The sequence below is a fragment of the Silene latifolia genome, chromosome Y (assembly GCF_048544455.1).
Source record: "Silene latifolia isolate original U9 population chromosome Y, ASM4854445v1, whole genome shotgun sequence".
NCBI lineage: Eukaryota > Viridiplantae > Streptophyta > Magnoliopsida > Caryophyllales > Caryophyllaceae > Silene > Silene latifolia.
This window is the reverse complement of record NC_133538.1, coordinates 175,946,163-175,960,279: the sequence shown is the minus strand read 5'-3', so window position 1 is coordinate 175,960,279 and position 14,117 is coordinate 175,946,163.

Below are 14,117 nucleotides of genomic sequence, written 5' to 3'. Positions count from 1 at the left end.
GAGTAAGACATACTCAAAATAAAAACGTAAACTATTGACTTAAACACTAGAAAAAAAATGTAATATATTGACCGGGTTGGAAGGAGTATAACTCAAATCTTAACATTGTTAAAGTTTTGGGTTAATGATTAACGTGCTACTATTTAATCTCTTAACCTTCATCATATCAAATTAACTTGTTTTAAATGTTTTTTCATCTCCTGTTTAATTGTTTTTAGACCTATTATTAGCAATTAATCTCAAATTCTTTTTTAAATTCAATAAACTTGATTAATAGAATAAATACCTATTGATTCAGAATAAATATTAGCAATTAGACTTTGTAACACAAAATACGTATATACTCCATAAACATGAGAAATAGAATAAATGGGCAATTGATTCAAAATAAATGTTAGTTTCCATGTAATAAAATTGTTAGCTCTACAATAAGAAAAAACAAATTTTATCAAAAAGGCAAATCTATCACAAGTGTCCAATTATATCGCATTTATCTTAGATGTAGTGAATATAAATAAAGTTTCAGGCTCAAACTGAATTTTAAATCATACCAACCATGGGTGTTAGCTAGACATGGCTAAAAATAACATCAGAAATATTTGAGAAAGCTATAGAATAAACGAGTATATAACAATTAAATGGAACAAAACTATTTTAAAATCTCCACAAGTTGATCTATGGTTTTGAAAATTTATACACGTGACAAGTAGGAGATGTAATTTTTCTAATATATACGGGTATGAAAAAGCATAATTCGTCGTTTTTTTCATTATGCGAGACTTGGTAGAGTATTTTAGTCATTTTAGACTTTAGGAGCAAAATTCATTATCTTTTAGGAATCTACACATTCTAAAAGCTGTGTTTTTCTTTACCTTCCTATTGGCTCCTCATATTCAGCAACGTGGACCCCTACCAAAATTTCTTGAATTAATTACTCTCTCTCTACTTTGAGAAATAGAGAAAATCTGATATGTTGGCTGTTAATTCCGTCTAAAGATTATGGCTGCTAATACAAAAATTATATTTAAAATCTAAAATCTAAAATTTACAAAATAAATAAAAGTACATTATTATAGGCAAATAAAATATTACTCCCTCTGTCCCGGTCATTTGTTGTCCTTTTCCAATTTGGGGTGTCTCAGTCATTTGTTGTCCTTTCTATTTTAGGAATGCATTTGATGAACAATTTGGTCATTCACACTCAATTTGATCCACATGTCATTTAATAATTGGTCATATCCTTTTTCCTTGGTCTTTGGGCCAAAACCAAAGGACAACAAATGACCGGGACGGAGGGAGTACAAATTACATCAATTTCATCAATAAAATCTAAAATTCATAAATAAAATTAGAGACAGATAAATACAAAATACAACCCATGCATTTTTAGATTCATCAAATGTCCGACCACCTTCGCTTCCATTTTTTTTTGCTTTACATCAAGACGAGAAAAAAAAAAGATAATTAAATCAACATAGAAATAGAAATGATAAAGCAAAAAAAAAGGCAAATAATTAAATTAAAAATGACAAAATATAAAATATCTCTCAGATCGGTATGATACCACTCATCATCGGATTCAATGAAGACTCGATAACAATAACTAAATGCCGCCAGATCACTTTTTTTGGGGTGGCATTTTAGTTAGCTGTCAATAGTAATCATACCTTACCTCGAAGGCTAACAAACCAAACTATCGAAACTTTATAAAATCTCAGAATGGTCATACACCCCCATTCATCATCGATATCGAACCTTTATAAAATCTCAGAATGTCCATAACTGTAACACAATCAGAATCGGAATATTAATATTAATATAGTGTAGTTCAGTGAAAATGCATACACAATAATGATAATAATGGATGACATTAATTATTAATTAAATTTAAGTAAATTGAATAATTAAATTAAAATTAGAGATTATCAAATAACTCCCCACACATCATACCACTACTACATCCACAATCTGCCATTATCAATTAACTCCCCCACACTACCCAAAACCCATACTTAACTCCCTCCATATAATCATCATACCTTTCCTGCCACTTATTTCCAAACAAACAACACATTAACAAAATACATTTAATAACAATGGAGCATGTTGGGGTTGGTGTCCTCCACAGTTAGTGCAATGACATATAAATCTCTAAAAGGATCAAAGGGTATACTTTTGTATTATTATCAGTTGGTCCACGTTTATCAATAACGGTTGGCTTGCTTGATAAGTTTGACGTTATTGTCATACAGATGACGGTGATCAACTGGTCCCTAAAAGTCACACCTATAGGATACGTTTGAGAGATGTGACGGTATGAAAATACAGTCATGTTGATGCCTAATATGACTAAGCAGTTAGTCGGAGTTATTGACTAATAATTAGTCGAACGCGATGTTGAGATAATTATTTAATACGGATTAAATAATACTGGCTAAGGTGAATTAAGCGGTTAATTCGTAAATTTAATATAAACGATTATGTTTAATTAATGTATATTGAATTAATTAATTATACAATATTGTCATTGTCGGACATGTATTAATATGTCGACTAGTCGATATTTTAATAACCGATAGCGGATGACGATTTATAATTAAAAACCCGTCATATACATTTGGCAAAAACGAGTCGGACCACGAGTTAAATAAGGAGAAAGTGGAAAGCCCACTCCCTCCCCTAATCAACCTCACGGCCGAATGAACAAAAGGCGAGCTTCTCTCCTTTTGACCTAATCTTTTGTCATTTGCACAAAAATTAGGGTTTTGGAGGCACTCTCTCTGAAATCCTAGATCTCACATCAGAAAACTCACAAAAACTCTCTCAATATTGCAAGGCAATTAGAGAGTAATTTCTAGCACAAGGGGCATAGTCTCAGACGATCTTGGGTGCAACGATTAGGAGGAAATCTACGTTGATTTCTGTTCTTAGGCCGTTTTATACAAAGGACCCGAGGTTGATTCTTATTCTTTTATCGTTTCTCTTGTTTTTCGTTTATGACAATTAATCACAAGATAAATTGCGTTATAGTCCTTAATTTTAAGGGGTTTTATACGGATATTACCCTACAAGTGGTATCAGAGCGAGGTTACGTAAATTTTTCATCGTGATTTTCATAAAACGATTTGAATCGATAATTTTTTTTTTGCTTTGAAAACCGTGCGGCCGAATTTTTTTTCTTTTTACACGGCTGTTTTGTTTTCGTTTTGTTTTTACATATTGTTATTATAATCGGTCTTTATAGCAATATGTTAAAAATTTATCAATTGTCGATTTAATTTTATACGAATTAGATCAAAATTACAATTGGTTTTGTTTTGTTCAATCGTTTTTCACGAGGGTTTTGATGTTTCGGATTTTTTTTTTCTTTCTTGTTCTCGGTCCAGCCGTAATAAAAAAAAAAAAAATTTCGGTATTTTTTTTTTTGTTTTGGCCATAATATGTACATTATACGGATGTTGTACACTCGCTTGATAGTGAAACGGTTCACTCACGTACCATTTAGTTATTTTAAAGCGATTTAAAGTAACGGATTGTCATGAATTAAAATTAAGTTGATAGAAGCGGTTTTGTCACATAATTTTAATCGTTAAAAGGTGGTTTGGATAAATTTAACATAATTACAGAATTATGTCACGGATAAATTTTGTTTTAGTTGATGCATTTTTATTTATCGTTATTTTTGAATGCCATGAATGTCTTTTTTATTACGTATTTAATTTTACAAACGGTTGAACTTAGTGTGGCCTTAGTAGAACGTGTTACCGTAATGATGGAACACGGTCTTGGTTGTATTTTGAGATCTCGCATCTCCGTTTTGGATTTTTCCTTGTAATTACAGTTTTTATTTAGAATGTAAATAGGTTTATATTTTCTAAATTTTAATTGTAATTTTGAGAAGACCAAAGATGGAGAATCGGATGCACACTCCCACTGCATGGACCAAGATGGAACATCAAGACAAGCTTCTCGGGTCCAACGGTGGATTCCAAAGTTGTATTATGTTTTATTTTACTAGGATAGGCCACACTAGAACCTTTATTTACGTTTTGCATTTTTTTTATGTTTTTCATCGTAACGATAGTTTGCATCATATTCCGCCTAAAACCAAACCACCTAATATTTGCATGAAAACTGACTCATATAGAGGTTACGCGTTAGTTTTCTATGACATACAGATGTCACACGAAATTTTTAAGCCATCACCTAAGTTAATTCATTCACGTAATGCCAGACTTTCGTTCACTTAAAATGAATTAAAACTAAGTTGATGGGATCTTCCTCGTATAACCAAAAATTGAGAATAGTCTTTATAGGTCAAACTCCAATGAATCCCTTCTTCGTCGGTAGGCATAATATGACCCCTTCTACGTCGGGTAAGTTGGAACTGATTGACCTATTTTATCTCAACACTATGGTCACTCGTACGATCCTGTGATTATGGTGGACTATAGATAGGATTTACGGAAATCTATCGACCAAGAGTTCTAACGGTAGAACTAGCCAAACAGTTGGCTTATCAATTTACAGAAATTGAGTCTTGGGATCATTTGTATAATTTTTGAGGTAGATCGATTATACAAGTGCAATGAGTCTACACGTTAAAATGAATTTTAATTAGACTTAAATCACCTCGATGAGTTGCTTATTTCGTTTTTGTTTTTCTTTCTTTTTCAAAGTGTAGAACACGATCATTTAAGCGCTAATAACAAAAATGGCTGGCCGTATGAACGACCCAATGCCAAGTGCCACATTAGACCGTGAGTCCGGCCGGATCTTCATGAATCGAGATGAATCAGTCTACTAGACTGAAAAATGATGGATCAAACTTCGCGGACTGAGAGGCGGCATTACGGAATGCTGCCATTGCTGACGGGAAGCTCAAATACTTGATAGAGCCCATCCCGCCAAACCCAGGCCCCACGGCTGGAGCTAACGAGATCGCCACGTATAGCGATTTCGTCATGGAAGCGGGTGCGATTAAAAACGTACTCATTTTTGCAATGGAATCCAATTTGCAGAAACGCTTCATAGCCCAAGGTGCAAACAAGATTTTCACCACGCTCACTAAGGAATTCTCGAAAGCACCGAGAATCGTGACCTATGAGCATACATGTCGCTTCTTTGAGGCGAAACTCCAGAAGGGCCAACCGGTTAGCCCACACATTCTCAGCATGATTGAGAATGTTGAGAAACTGGAGGCACTTGATTGTAAGATCAGTGAGAACATCGTGATTGACCGCATACTTCATTCACTCCACGATGGTTTTGCGCTCTTTAGAGCCAATTACTATATGAATGATTTGAAGAAAAGTCCTCATGCACTACACTCCCTTCTCGTACAGACCGAGAAGGACATGAAGTTTAGTGGGAGCCTGAAACAGGATGTTCTCGTTGTGTCAAACAAGGGCAAGGGTAAGGGCAAAGCTCAGGCAGACCTAGCAGTAGGCAAGCCGAAGTTTAAGAAGTCGGGATCGGGTAAGAGTGGGCCTGGTGAGTCGAGCACCTCACCAGGCGCGACAAAGAGCAAGACTGGTAACATGGAATGCCATCATTGCCACAAGATCGGGGCATTGGAGGCGTACATGTCTGTATACCATGAGGACATAAAAGCAGTCGCGTTACTCTGTTGGTATGTCTTCTTCTTCTTCTTCTTCTACTTTTGTTCATATGATTGAGATTAACCATGCAAGTTACGGAACTTGGGTACTAGATACTGGTTGTGGTTCTCATCTATGCAATCATGTGCGGGGGCTCGAAACATCGAACCCCTCGTAAAGGGTGAGGTGGACTGCGTGTCGGGAATGGAGCACGAGTGGCTGCCGTCTCGAGGGGAACATATGTGATCCGGCTTCCTAGCGGATTTGAGTTATTTTTATATATCGCTATTATGTACCCAATCTATCCAAAAACATTATTTCGGTTTACGCACTTGACAAACTTGGTTTTTCATTTGTAATAGAGAATAATAGCTGCATTTTCTCGTTACACGATATGATTTATGGCAAGGCAGTCTCCATGAATGGAATTTATGTTTTAGATCAGACCACTGAAATATTGCACGTAATGAACAAAAAGTTAAAGGTTGGTGACAAAGATCAAACTTATCTATGGCACTGCCGTATGGGACACATTAATGAGAAACGCGTTAAACAGCTCATACAGAATGGAGCTATCTCGGCCTTTGATTTTCAATCATTTGGCACGTGTGAATCATGTCTCATTGGTAAGATGACTCGAATTTCCTTCAAAGGTGTTGGAATGCGCGCTGCTGACCTATTAGGACTCATACACACGGATGTGTGTGGACCTATGTCAATCACCGCACGAGAAGGCTATAGGTATTTCATCACTTTCACGGACGATTTAAGTAGATATGGCTATGTCTACTTGATGAAGCATAAAAGTGAGTCCTTTGAGAAATTCAAAGAATACCAGAATCGGGTACAGAACCAACTGGGTAGAAAGATTAAAACACTACGATCAGACCGTGGTGGCGAGTATCTTTCACACGAGTTTGATCAACACCTTAAGGAATGTGGGATTGCCTTACAGTTAACTCCACCTGGAACACCTCAGTTGAATGGTGTGTCCGAACGGAGAAATCGAACACTACTTGATATGGTTCGATCCATGATGAGTCACACCGTATTGCCTGATTCAATGTGGGGTTATGCTCTTCTGTCACTTTGCTCTAATACTTAACCGAAGTCCGTCTAAAGCTGTTGACAAGACTCCATATGAACTATGGAAGGGAACGGTCCCTAACTTGTCCTTTATACGGGTTTGGGGCTGCGAGGCTTATGTCAAGTGGAGACACGAAGATAAGCTCAGCCCGCGATCGGTCAAGACATACTTTATAGGTTATCCTAAGGAACATTTGGTCATTACTTCTATTCGCCAACCGAACAACGTGTTTTTGCTGCGGCTAGTGCGACATTCTTAGAGAAGGAGTTTCTCGAGAACGCGAAGAGTAATAGAACCTTCGAGCTGTCGGAGGTTCCAGAACCAAATGCCGAGCAATCATTGGAGGAACCAGTTCCTTCAATCTCGGTTGCGGTTAGTATTCCTGAGGAACCTAGGAGGTCGGGAAGAGTCTCTATTCCTCCGGACAGATACATAGGTATGGTCGAGGAACATGACATAGATGACATTCTGCTCTTAACGAGTAGTGAACCCGCAACCTCTAAAGGTGCCATGACTAGTTCCGACTCAAAGCTATGGCTTGAGGCCATACAATCCGAGATGGACTCCATGTATGAGAACAACGTATGGGACCTTGTTGACTTGCCTGGTAAGGTTCGTCCCCTTCAATGCAAATGGCTTTACAAGATAAAGCATTCTGTGGAAGGTCAACAAGACATCTATAAAGCACGACTAGTTGCTAAAGGTTTCACCCAAGTGCCAGGTTTGCACTACGATGAAATTTTTGCACCCGTGGTCATGCTGCGTTCCATTCGGATTATCTTAGCGATTGCCGCTTTTCATGACTATGAAATTTGGCAGATGGATGTGAAAACCGCCTTCTTAAACGGTTTTTTGGAGGAAGAGTTGTACATGGTACAACCCGAAGGTTTCATCGATCCCATACATCCTAAGAATGTTTGCAAGCTTAAGCGTTCCATTTATGGACTTAAGCAAGCTTCTCGGAGTTGGAATCATCGTTTCAACCAAGTGATAAAAGAAAATGGATTTACTCGATCGGTCGAGGAACCATGTCTATATATCAAGTCGAGTGGGAGCAAGATTGTCTTCCTAATATTGTATGTTGATGACATACTCCTGATTGGGAATGACATACCTCTCTTAACTTCGGTAAAAGTATGGTTGAAGAACCATTTCCAGATGAAAGATCTGGGTGAGGCACAAAGAATTTTGGGCATCCGTATCTATCGAGATAGATCACGTCGGATGTTATCTCTCAGTCAGGAGTCTTATATAGACAAGATTCTAGAGAGATTCAGCATGACTAACTCCAAAAAGGGGTTTCTTCCTATGGCTCCAGGGGTGCATTTGAGCAAGTCTCAGGCACCAGAGACACCGGAAGAGAAAGAGCGCATGACACGGATTCCTTATGCCTCGGCTATAGAATCAATCATATATGCCATGATATGCACACGTCCGGACGTGGCATATGCATTGAGTATGACAAGTCGATTCCAACAGCATCCAGGTGAATCACATTGGATGGCTGTCAAGAACATTCTTAAGTACCTACGGAGGACTAAAGATTGGGCATTGACTTATGGAGGCGATCAAAAGCTATGCGCAACCGGTTACGCAGATGCTAGCTTCCAAACGGATCGAGATGACTCGAAATCTCAGTCTGGATTCGTTTTTACTCTTAATGGCGCTGCAGTCAGCTGGAAGAGTTCCAAACAAAGTGTTACAGCAGATTCTACGGCGAGTCCAAGTACTATGCCGCATCCGAAGGTCGCAAAGGAAGCGATATGGATGCGTCAATTCTTACAAGGACTATCTATAGTGCCTAGTTCGAATGACCCGATCACCATCTATTGCGACAAAAGAGGTGCCATCTTCCAAGCTAAGGAGCCTAAGTCTAGCAACAAGTCTAGACATGTACAACGGAAAGCTCATCTAATCCGAGATTACGTGGAGCAAAAGGAGGTAGTGATAGAAAAGATTGCTACAGATGATAATATAGCAGATCCTCTCACTAAACCATTACGACAAGATAAGCATGAAGGGCATGTTATTTTCATGGGACTTAAACGTGTTCCTGAGTTGTAGTACTCTTTTATGGATTAGATTTTTTCTCGTGTACTCTATACGACATCATCGTTTTGATATTTATATATTTTGTTTTTTCATGTGGAGTTGTACGACAATTTTGAACACCACAAAGTGAACTTAACAAACATTATATTTTTGGTCCTTAATTGCCCAAGTGAGCTGATAACTCTGGCAATTATTTTGTGACGTTGGTTGATGGTGGGTTCAACGAGCCATAAGTCAAACGGTTGACTGACCAATCACAAAGGCGAGTTATATGAATATCTCGTAGGACACAATTGTGACAACGACGTGGAGTCCTAAATGTTTTATAACATTCGGTGCCAGGTCGTGGATAGGACCTCCATGGTGATCCTATGAGTCGATTCTTTTGACTATCGACTGTCTCTTGAGATTAAGGCAGATTTTGGGTGACTTTGGTTTCTTTCTCACGGTCATCCGTAACAGGGGGCCAAGTAGATTGTTTCTGGGTCATTTCATGCTGTGCTTAGATCGGCAGGAGTCGAGTTGAAGGAAATATTCAGCCTTTATCAGGTACTCGATATTTCTCGGGGCCACTCGAGGAGTCAGAATCGAAATGCATGGCCATGCTCGAATGCGGATTCGTTTTATCAGTTAAGTTACTCTCTAGTTGGGGAAACCACTCTTGATACAGATCGATTGTAAAATACGACCTTTGCGGATGCGGATCTGCAAATTGTTTTATATTGAGTGGGAGAAATTTTAAATGAATATGAGAATCGGTTATCGCACATACACTTGTACGGATAAGTGGGAGTTTGTTGGGGCTGGTGTCCTCCAATTAGTGCGGATAACGTTATTGCACGTACACTTGTACGGACAAGTGGGAGCTTGTTGGGGTTGGTGTCCTCCACAGTTAGTGCAATGACATATAAATCTCTAAACGGATCAAAGGGTATACTTTTGTATTATTATCAGTTGGTCCACGTTTATCAATAACGGTTGGCTTGCTAGATAAGTTTGACGTTATTGTCATACAGATGGCGGTGATCAACTGGTCCCTAAAAGTCACACCTATAGGATACGTTTGAGAGATGTGACGGTATGAAAATACAGTCATGTTGATGCCTAATATGACTAAGCAGTTAGTCGGAGTTATTGACTAATAATTAGTCGAACGCCATGTTGAGATAATTATTTAATACGGATTAAATAATACTGGCTAAGGTGAATTAAGCGGTTAATTCGTAAATTAAATATAAACGATTATGTTTAAATTAATGTATATTGAATTAGTTAATTATACAATATTGTCATTGTCGGACATGTATTAATATGTCGACTAGTCGATATTTTAATAACCGATAACGGATGACAATTTATAATTAAAAACCCGTCATATACATTTAGCAAAAACGAGTCGGACCACGAGTTAAATAAGGAGAAAGTGGAAAGCCCACTCCCTCTCTAATCAACCTCACGGCCGAATGAACAAAAGGAGAGCTTCTCTCCTTTTGACCTAATCTTTTGTCATTTGCACAAAAATTAGGGTGTTGGAGGCACTCTCTCTGAAATCCTAGATCTCACATCAGAAAACTCACAAAAACTCTCTCAATATTGCAAGGCAATTAGAGAGTAATTTCTAGCACAAGGGACATAGTCTCAGACGATCTTGGGTGCAACGATTAGGAGGAAATCTACGTTGATTTCTGTTCTTAGGCCGTTTTATACAAAGGACCCGAGGTTGATTCTTATTCTTTTATCGTTTCTCTTGTTTTTCGTTTATGACAATTAATCACATGATAAATTGCGTTATAGTCCTTAATTTTAAGGGGTTTTATACGGATATTACCCTACAGAGCAACCTACCCAAAAAACAATTGCTGAACTTCAAGAAGGAGACTTTAATATATACATAAAAGCGAGGGCGATAAGGAAATGGAAGAAAGATGATTGCAACAATCAAGGAAAAGGGTATTTTCATAAAGTTGAATTCTTATTGGTTGATGAAGAGAAAAATGTTATTCAAGGATTAATCACAAATCACTTATTAAGAATTACGATGGAAGAATTAAGGAAGGTAACACATACAAAATTGGTAGATTCCAAACAATTCGTAACCACGGATTCAACATTACAACAACACACAAGTGCCGGATCAGATTTGGTACATGGACAAATATTGATGAAATAAAGGGTGGCTCAATTCCAAAACATGGTTTTAAGTTTGTCGGTTTTGAAGACATCATTGGTGACAAACTAGAAGGAAGGGAACTAATAGGTATCATCATTACCACCTTAATTTTTTAAATGTTGTTTAATCTCATATTGAATACTTTTCACAATGAATTTTATAATTTATGTACAATTTACTAAATAAATTTTATTTTATTTATAGATGTCATAGCAGGAGTAGATGACTACAAAGCCGTCTTCGTACATAACAACTACAAAAGAATGGCTCTAGACTTGGCAAACAAAAAGTAAGACTTATATTATTTTCAATTCTCAATATAATATCAAAGTTCATTTCAAAAAAATGTCACATTACTTATCAAAGCAATCCTTATCAAATTGCAGCGATACTCAATTATTATTTTGGATGTGGGGGCCTTACACTAAAGACGGTGAATATATAGCAACAAATCTTCGCTACAAGTCCGAGAAACCGGTTATTATTTTACAATGCGTGGAAACGGTAGCCACAAAAGGTAACGTCTAGGATACAAGTCCAGCTCATTAAAATAAATTCCATTTTCCAGATTACTTCATTTTAAATTCACACACTAAATATTTATTTATTTCTTTCGAATTATAGGGGGACATATACGTATATCAACTGTAGACGATGCGACGAAGATTTATGTTAATCCGGACATACCAGAGGCATATGATATTAGAGCAAGGTGAGCACATAAAAAAACAGAATTTCTTTTAAACATAAAAACATATAGATACAAGTTACTTCATCTAACACACCAAATCATGCAGATTAACAGCTAGGCCTGGAAGAAGCAAAGGTGTTGTTGAAAGCAAGAACAGGACAATATTGGATGATAGTTGTAAGACACTATATGAAATCATGTCTATTGAATTGGTTAGCATATACGTGATACACAAATTTTATTAATCATTACTTTAGTTTTTGAATACTTACTAAAATCAGATCAACAAAACAGGCTGGCAAGTATGTGACAGTGGCATACTTAACTGAAATAGATGACACTTTTGGATGGTACCATAATATATGCCAAAAGTGTACAAGTCCAGTTGGGAAGAGACATGGCAAATGGTACTACTCAGATGAAAGTTGCATTGCACATGAAGTGGCCAGCCATTATAGAGCCACAAGGTAAAATCCCATGTATATTTATTCTACGATATAATCAAGTATATATATATCTTACGAAATAGCAATATTTGATACATGCAAATTTAAAGTGAGATTTTTAATCAACGATGATAGTGGAGCGAAGGCAAACTTAATCATGTATGATAAACAAATCAAAAACAAGGTTGGAAAGACTCCTTTAGAATGTTTAGACAGACTAAAACAGGTATGAGCACTAAATTACATTACACACTCATACTTTTTATTACATATAATCTTAATCATAGCCTAATAAGGTTATTTAAACATTAAAATATACACAGCAAGGGGATGTGCGTGGAGTGCCATAAGAACTAACTTCAATATTACAAAAGAAGTATGTACTCAAGTTAATAGTTGACAAAAGGAACAACTTGGAATTAAGTTCAAGGTGCTACACTGTTGTGGACTACAGTGATGAATTGAGACATATAGAAGCATGGACTAAATAATACAAAATGATAGAGGTAATACAACAGTTTAAATTGTTTATTAAATTTTACCAAATATCAGAAATCGTTTAGCTAACAATTTTAACATTTTAAAAACAGAAAATGAGTGCTGCCTCAAGTGAAATACCAGACTCAATGGGCTGTCTTTTGGTAGTGAATTTATAATTTTTTACATTCAGGAAATATACTCTACTTAAAAGAGCTTAAAATATTAACATGATATGTGCAGGAGAAAGTTCAGTACGAGAATGAAGTCTTAGCCACCAGCATTGCAGAAGTAAAACATAACTATCTCTTAAAAGATTAATCGTAAAAAATGAATTATGTTCACACATTAAGCGATTGTAAAAAAAAAATCTGTGAACCATTACAGGATGGTAGTGCTGTCAAGGGAATACATAAAGATAAATCTGTGGAAAACGTTTCAACAATAAATATGACACAGGTAAAACAACACTTTTATTCTGTTTTTAACAGATTTTCCTCAATAATTCTTTGATCTATGACTATCATTATTTAAAGTATATGTAGCACACAGGAGAATGTCGTTACAAGTAAAATACAATTAGACTCTTTGCTGGTATGAAATTCTTAAAATATAGTAATTAGACGCACAATTAACACAAATTATCATAGGCTATGATCTATAACTTCAACTTATGCAAACAGGAAAAAAAAGCACGATGGAGAAAATGAAACTGGAAGTAACTCGGAGTCATTGACACAGTCAAGCAAGAGCACATTATGCGCGACAGACAAGGTCGGAGATGTGCAAGACAAATCATCAGCAAAAAACGGAAATCGGCGAAGATTCAGATGACATAAGAAGCAAAAAAGTGCATTATATTTTATTTTAGTTTGACGTAATTCAGCAGTAGTTCGGATATTATTTTTCTGTTTTCAAGTAGTTCAGCATGGCTGTTTCTTTAACTCGGAACAATAGTTCTAATTTCTCTTTTCAATGTTAGAAGACGCAAGTTTATTTCCGAATTCCTGGCCTAATAATTACTTAATTAGTCAAGATCATAAAAAGAAGACAGAAAAAAAACTTAAACAAAAATAGCCTAACATTCAAAAGCTAATTTTAATCGACAACATCCATATTATAATAATAAAGGCAGTCATGTGTTCCGCAAAATCATGTTATTAACGAAATTGCGGGTCTCAAAATTAGTCCTTCAAAAAACGTGCCAAAATAATAACTAATTAAAATTATGGTCATCATCAGCCAAAACTGAATTTATTAACATAATGGTCTTAAAATAATTATAAAGACATTCATATACGTTCCGAAACATCAGGCTATTAACAAAATTGAAGATCTCAAAATCAGTCATTTAACAAAGGTGCCAAATTAATTATAAACACATCCATATTCGTTCCAAAAATGAATTTATTAACATAATGGTCTCAAAATAATTACAACAATAGAACTGATTCCGTAATTTTAAATAGCTGACAAACATTTTAAATGACAAAATAAATATGGGGTGTCCTTGAAAATGTGAGATTAAAAATGACATTACCCATTGTACAATAACATTTGCAAAATGAAAATTTAAATAAATTATAACTTGAAA